Source organism: Apium graveolens, chromosome 6, assembly GCF_009905375.1.
Source record: "Apium graveolens cultivar Ventura chromosome 6, ASM990537v1, whole genome shotgun sequence".
Lineage (NCBI taxonomy): Eukaryota > Viridiplantae > Streptophyta > Magnoliopsida > Apiales > Apiaceae > Apium > Apium graveolens.
In genome coordinates this window covers 241376620-241384259 of record NC_133652.1, presented here as the reverse complement: position 1 = coordinate 241384259, position 7640 = coordinate 241376620, and the positions used below count along the sequence as shown (strand labels likewise).

The 7640-nt window shown below is 42.0% G+C and overlaps 1 non-coding gene across 1 annotated transcript; it reads left to right on the top strand.

Annotated features, from left to right (window-relative positions):
- The first annotated feature begins 4169 nt into the window (after window positions 1–4169).
- Window positions 4170–4276, top strand: LOC141669469 (small nucleolar RNA R71). Its single transcript, XR_012553753.1, has one exon. It is a non-coding gene; the product is annotated as a small nucleolar RNA R71 (small nucleolar RNA).
- The last annotated feature ends 3364 nt before the right edge of the window (window positions 4277–7640 follow it).

Below are 7640 nucleotides of genomic sequence, written 5' to 3'. Positions count from 1 at the left end.
TGTGCTTTATCTCTCTGTTAGACACTTCCGCTTGACCATTTGTTTGCGGATGATAGGCAGTAGCTACTCGATGATTCACATTATAACGCTGCATCATAGAAGTGAACTTACGGTTGCAAAAATGCGATCCTTCATCACTTATGATTACCCGAGGCGTTCCAAACCTTGTGAAAATTTGCTTATAAAGAAAATTTAGTACTACCTTTGCATCATTTGTCGGTAAAGCTTTAACTTCGACCCATTTTGAGACATAATCGACTGCCAGCAAGATGTACTGATTATGGAAAGACGAGATAAAAGGCCCCATGAAATCGATTCCCCACACATCAAAGACCTCGACTTCAAGCATCATATTTAATTGCATCTCATCCTTCCTTGACAAATTTCCCACTCTTTGGCAACGATCACACTTTAAAACAAACTGATGAGCATCCTTGAACAAAGTAGGCCAGAAAAAACCTGCTTACAGAATACGAGCTGCCGTCTTCTCACCTCCATAGTGTCCACCATAAACCGTGGAATGGCAGTCTCGTAATATCCCCTCCGTCTCACAGAACGGGATACATCTCCTGATGATCTGGTCAGCTCCCTGTCTAAATAAATATGGTTCATCCCACATATACCACTTCACCTCATGCAGAAACTTCTTCTTTTGCGCGGATGTCAAATTAAGAGGCATTATATTGCTGACAAGATAGTTTACAATATCTGCAAACCATGGTTCTTCCTCCTGAATTGCAAACAACTTCTCATCCGGAAAAGATTCATTGATTAACGTCCTATCTTGTGAAGTAGAATCGGGATTCTCCAACCTAGAGAGATGGTCAACTACTTGATTCTCGGTACCTTTTCTATCTTTGATCTCTAACTCAAATTCCTGAAGTAAAAGCACCCAACGAATGAGTCTCGGCTTCGAATCCTTCTTAGAAACCAGATAGCGAATAGCTGAATGATCAGTGAATACTATTACTTTCGTACCAAGCAGATAAGATCGAAATTTCTCAAAGCCAAAGACTATAGCCAAAAGCTCCTTCTCAGTAGTGGTGTAGTTCAATTGGGCACCATTTAAAGTCTTACTCGCATAGTAGACCACATGGAAGAGATTTTTCTTGCGCTGTCCCAGAACTGCACCTACCGCATAATCACTCGCATCACACATCATCTCAAACGGTTCTGTCCAATCTGGTGCTGTAATAACTGGTGCAGTGATCAAACTCTTCTTGAGAGTCTCGAATGCTGCCAAACATTCATCATCAAATTTGAAAGGCACATTTTTCTCAAGCAAATTGCACAATGGCTTAGATATCTTTGAAAAGTCCTTGATGAATCGCCGATAAAAACCCGCATGACCAAGAAAACTACGGATTCCTTTCACAGAATTGGGTGGGGGAAGATTTTCAATGACCCCCACTTTGGCCTTGTCCACCTCCAGACCCTTGCTAGAGACCTTATGCCCAAGGATAATGCCTTCACGCACCATAAAATGACATTTCTCCCAATTAAGCACCAAATTAGTTTCCACGCATCTTTTAAGTACGGCGCGCAGATTATTCAAACATTCATCATATGAGTGTCCAAAGACGGAGAAGTCATCCATGAACACTTCGACGTTATTTCCAATCATGTCAGAGAATATAGCCATCATACATCTCTGAAAGGTGGCCGGGGCGCCACATAACCCAAACGAAACTCTACGAAAAGCAAATGTGCCAAATGGACAAGTGAAGGTAGTCTTTTCCTGATCCTCTGGCGCAATACAAATCTGATTATACCCGGAATAACCATCCAGAAGACAAAAATACTCATGTCCCACCAATCTGTCAAGCATTTGATCAATAAATGGAAGAGGAAAGTGATCCTTCCTTGTGGCTTTGTTCAATTTCCTATAATCCATGCATACTCTCCATCCTGTAACTGTTCGAGTAGGGATGAGCTCATTCTTTTCATTTGCGACCACAGTGATACCTCCTTTCTTAGGTACACATTGTACAGGGCTCATCCACGAGCTGTCAGAAATAGGATAAATGATGCCTGCACCTAGCCATTTCAGAATTTCTTTCTTCACCACCTCCTTCATGATGGGATTCAGTCGTCGTTGCTGTTCCACAGTTGGCTTACTACCTTCCTCTAGCAGAATTTTATGCATACAATATGAAGGACTTATCCCCTTGATGTCTGCTATGGTCCATCCTATAGCCGATTTGAATTCTCTCAAAATCCTTAAGAGCTTGTCTTCCTCACTACCTGAAAGGTCAGCTGAAATAATAACAGGTAACGTAGATGAATCACCTAAAAAAGCATACCTCAAGTGTTCAGGTAGTGGTTTGAGCTCCAAGGTAGGTGCTTCCTCTATTGATGGTTTGAGCTTCCCTTCAGCATTCTTAAGGTCAGAAGTACCAAGAGATTCAAATGGTATGTCCAGCTTTCGCTTCCAGGGAGAAGCGTTCAGATATTATAATTGCTCATTGCTATCTTCATCATCACTGTCAAATTCCCCCACTAAGGCCTTTTCCAATGCATCAGACATTAGCATGTGCTCGAGTTCCGAAGTAACTGCGGAATCAATCACATCCACTTTTAAGCACTCCTCATCTTCTGTAGGGAATTTCATTGCCTTGAATACGTTGAAGGTCACATCCTGATCCTGGACCCGCATAGTAAGTTCCCTTTTTTGTACATCTATCAAGGTATGGCCAGTAGCCAAGAAAGGCCTCCCCAAGATTATAGGAATCTTCTTATCTTCCTCAAAATCCAGAATAACAAAATCTGCTGGAAAGAAGAGCTTATCCACCTTGACAAGCACATCCTCAACTATGCCCCTTGGGTAAGTAATGGAACGGTCCGCCAATTATAGCGACATGTATGTGGGTTTTGGATCAGGCAGATCCAGCTTTTTAAAGATCGACAAGGGCATCAGATTAATGCTTGCTCCCAAATCACAAAGGCACTTGTCAAAAGTTAGATTGCCAATGGTGCAAGGAATGGTGAAGCTTCCTGGATCTTTCAGTTTTGGTGGTAACTTTTCTTGCAGAACCGCGCTGCATTCTTCCGTGAGAGCAACGGTTTCAAGGTCATCTAGTTTCACCTTCCTTGAAAGAATAGTCTTCATAAACTTCGCATAACTAGGCATTTGTTCCAGAGCCTCAGCGAAAGGTATATTGATGTGAAGTTTCTTGAACACCTCCAGAAACTTCCCGAACTGTCTATCCAGCTTTTGTTGCTGCAATCTCTTAGGAAAAGGTGGTGGAGGATAGAGCTGTTTCTCCCCTGTATTAGCCTCAGGAAGAGTGTGTTCAACAGTAATCTTCCTTGGTTCCGCCGCTTTCTCCTTTTGCTTAGATTCTTCATCTCTAACTTCAGCTTCGACTTCTTTTGCCTTTTCAGCATCAGCTACTTTTCCAGACCTTAAGGTAATAGCCTTAACTTGCTCTTTAGCTTCCTTCCTGCCTGGTACTTCCGTGTAACTGGAAAGAGTGCCAGGTTGACGATTGAGCACTGTATTGGCTAATTGACCGATTTGATTTTCCAAGGTCTTGATAGAAACCGCCTGACTCTTGCACAACAGCTTAAGTTCCTCAAAATCAGCACTAGTAGGTGCAGCTGCACTTCCCTGTTGAGGATATGATTGCCTTGTAGCATACTGCTGTGGTTGCTGGAATCCAGGTGGGTTAAACTGTTTACTCACCCCTTGCTGATATGGTGGCTGAATAGCATTCTGATTATTCCCCCAGCTGAAATTTGGATGATTTCTATTATTAGGATGATAGGTCGCTGGCACAGGCTGCTGTTGTCGCTGATAATTATTCACATACTGAACAGATTCGTTGATAAGAGAACACTGATCCGTAGCATGAGAACCTGCACAAAGCTCACAAACCATAGCTATTTGATTAACTCCATACGTAGCCAGAGAATCAACCTTTATTGATAGCGCTTCGAGCTGGGCTGCAATAGCGGTGGCTGCATCAACTTCCAGAATACCTGCTAGCTTGCCTGACGTCATCCTCTGAGTTGGGTTTTGATGCTCATTTGCAGCCATCGTTTCTATAAGATTATACGCCTCAGTATAGCTTTTAGCCCATAAGGCTCCTCCAGCTGCTGCATCGAGCATGGGCCGAGATTTGGCCCCCAAACCATTATAAAAACCAGTGATTACCATCCAATCCGGTATTCCATGATGTGGACATTTTCTCAACATTTCCTTGTAGCGTTCCCAAGCCTCGCACATAGATTCTGTAGGTTGCTGCGCAAACTGAGTAAGAGCACTCCTCATAGCAGCAGTCTTTGCCATTGGATAAAACTTCAACAGAAACTTTTGCACAAGATCTTGCCACGTAGTGATGGACCCAGCTGGTTCAGAATGTAACCAGTCTTTAGCCTTATCCCTCAGTGAGAATGGGAAAAGCCTCAACTTGATAGCCTCATCAGTCACGCCATTATACTTAAAAGTGCTGCAGATCTCGACAAAATTTCTTATGTGCATGTTGGGGTCTTCAGTTGCCGCTCCTCCAAAAGAAACATAATTCTGCACCATCTGAATAGTGCCCGGCTTGATTTCAAAGGTGTTAGCTTGAATAGCCGGATGAAGGATGCTTGACTGAATATCATCAATTTTAGGCCGAGAAAAATCCATAAGAGCTGGATTAGCTTGAACAATACGATCTTCCATGTTTACTGGTTCTTTCTGCTCAAGTCCTGAATCCGAATCCTCAAAATCTAACTTCTCCGGAATATCAAGAACTTCGTCTGTCTCCTCAGTTGTATCTAAAGTCCTCTTGCGAGCACGAGAACGAGTTTGCATAAACGCTTGCTAAAGTACCTGAAACACAACCGAAAAGAGTAAGTAACTACTACGTCCTAATCACTGAGTCCTAATGACCAATGATGGTAAGTACATAAACTAAACAAATACGCCGAGTCCCCGGCAGCAGCGCCAAAAAACTTGTTAGGGCGAAAACACGTACTAATATTCACGCAAGTATACGCGTTCGCAAGTAATATAGAATACTTTCTAGTTCGTTCCCTCAGAGACTCAGACTAAATTATTGTCTAATTAAACTCACTCACCAATATATGATTACTTCTCAATGTTAAGATAATAACACTTAAAATTGTTGATCAAATATTAACTATAATTAACTACTTAATTAACCACTTAACTATCACTTTAAATTATCAATAATAAAACACTCATGAGTTCACAACTTCATTATTACTTCCTTCTATAGCCATTGTTATTACCTTTAGCATGTGACAGTGATGACATTAATCGAATAACATGAAACTGATAAAAGCCAACTTTCATTGTACTAATACCATTCTACCAAGCATCCACAATTAAGATAGAAGTTGAATAGTCATCAATTATGTTGAGTTCCTATATGTCTACAGAAATTGACAACAGAATGATTTAAGCACAAGTTATTCCTTTTGATTATATAGGGCAAATAAAACTATTAGAGTTACCCACTAATCATGCACAACGTACATGAACCTATGCTAGCATGGCAAGTTCTAAATCTCAAGATCCACCGTCGCTTCACAAGAGATTAACACCCTATCTTATATGTTCGCGACGCACATAAGACGAATACGCGCAACCAATACTAGATATCATGCAATCATCACACACTAAAGTATTTAAACAATTAACTAAAGAATTCCATAATAAATCCGTTGTAACCCCATGATCACGATTAGCCCATAATAGAACTCATCGCCATCATGGGTTCATATGAAATCATGATAAACAAACACAAGAAAATAATAACTAAACTAATTATATTAAAACAGAGTACGTCACAAGAGTAAATAAGTCAAAGCAAGAAAACTAGCATCCAACGTTACAACGAAACAAGAATCACAAGAATATATGCTTCCTCTTCGTTGCGGTGTGCTAAATCGGTCTTCTTCCTTATCTCCTTCGCTCCTTGCGTAAAACACAATCTAAAACATAATCTCCTTAATACTCTCTATGAAAACGTCTCTAATCTACCTATATAATAGTCCCATAAAACTCAGATTACATAGAAGTTGGAAGCCACACAGAAGTAGAAGTCTAAAATAATTCAGCTTTTTCCCCGACCCTGCGCGGCCGCTCAGCATTTCTGCGCGGGCGCGCAGGCTACTGCGCGGCCGCTCAGTATTGCTGCGCGGGCGCGCAGGACCCTACTGGAAAAATTCCAAGCTTGCTCCGTTTCTTCGCCGTAATCTGCCCATTCCTTTCCTCTCGCAATGGTGAACACATGCCAAGGCTTATTCTTGATGATTCCTCCCCCGAAATGCAACTAATACCCTGAAATGCATAAACACTAGAAAAACGCATTAAATACACAAAATACTTGATTTCAAGACACCAATTTAAGCCATTTTAAGACGTTCTAAGTGGTATAAAATGCCACTTATCAATATGCAACTATATGAACTAAACTATCATGAATATGCAACTATATGACACACACAAAATATTCCTCAACTACCACCCCCAAACTTAAAATCTTCACTGTCCCCAGTGAAGGTAGTAGAAAGGAACACAGGGTATACCTACTCGGAGTCATCATCATCATCATCCTCAATGGGTGGAGTATCAGGCGGCGGGTATGCAGAGTCCTCACCAAAAACTCGCCACTAGATATCGGCTCCAAGGCCCCGAAAAGCAGTCCCTAACGCAAGGGTGAGCTCCTGAGCAAACCTGCTTTGTGTCTCGTACATGGCATCCATCCGCCGTGAAAGCCTCCTATACTGGGTATCAGCCATCCCAGCACCCTCCTGAGCAACTCACCATCCCTCCCCGATGGTAAAAATCCTCTCTCCTTCAGAATCAGCTTCCCCAAAAGCCTAGTGTACTCCTCCTCCGCAGCTCTGTCATTCAACCGAGGCCTTGCAGCAGTACCCCTCGATGAATCAGCAGTAGGGACTCTGTTGCTGTTATCAATAGTTCGTGCTCTCTTGGGTGCCATTGAATCTTGAATAAAAGTGTTAAGAACTGAGTTTTTGTGTTTGGGAGAGAGTTTGAGTGTAGAAAGTTTGTGGGAGATATGTAGGATAGGTGTATGTATATATAGGGTTTATGGGTTGTGTTTGGGTTTTTTAATTTTCTAGATTTTTTTTTGTTCTTTTTACTGAACTTAAAAAAAATTCTGGCAGTTGACCCCTGAGCGGTCGCTTAGCAAAGCTGAGGGGGCGCTCAGCTTGCTGAGCGGTCGCTCAGCAGAGCTGAGCGGGCGCTCAGGGGTCACTGGAAAAAAAAAATTCAGTCCCGTTTTTCTAATTTTTTTGTGTTTTTGGATAGGTTATTAACTTCTAAGGGTTCCTGTAACAACAAATCGTGGGTTGCCTGCCACGCAGCGCTTCTTTTTCGTCATTAGCTTGACGTTGCGTACCTTTCTCAAGTAGTCAATAAAATGGCACTAACCACTTCTCGGTTTGCCATGTCCCCATAGTAGTGCTTCAACCGCTGACCATTAACCTTGAATGCTTGGTCCGGATCATTCTCAAAAATTTTCACCGCTCCATGTGGAAACACAGTTTTGACAATAAAAGGTCCAAACCACCTTGATTTCAACTTCCCAGGAAAAAGTCGGAGACGAGAGTTGAATAAGAGAACTTGTTGCCCCGACACGAATAACTTAGGATGTAGC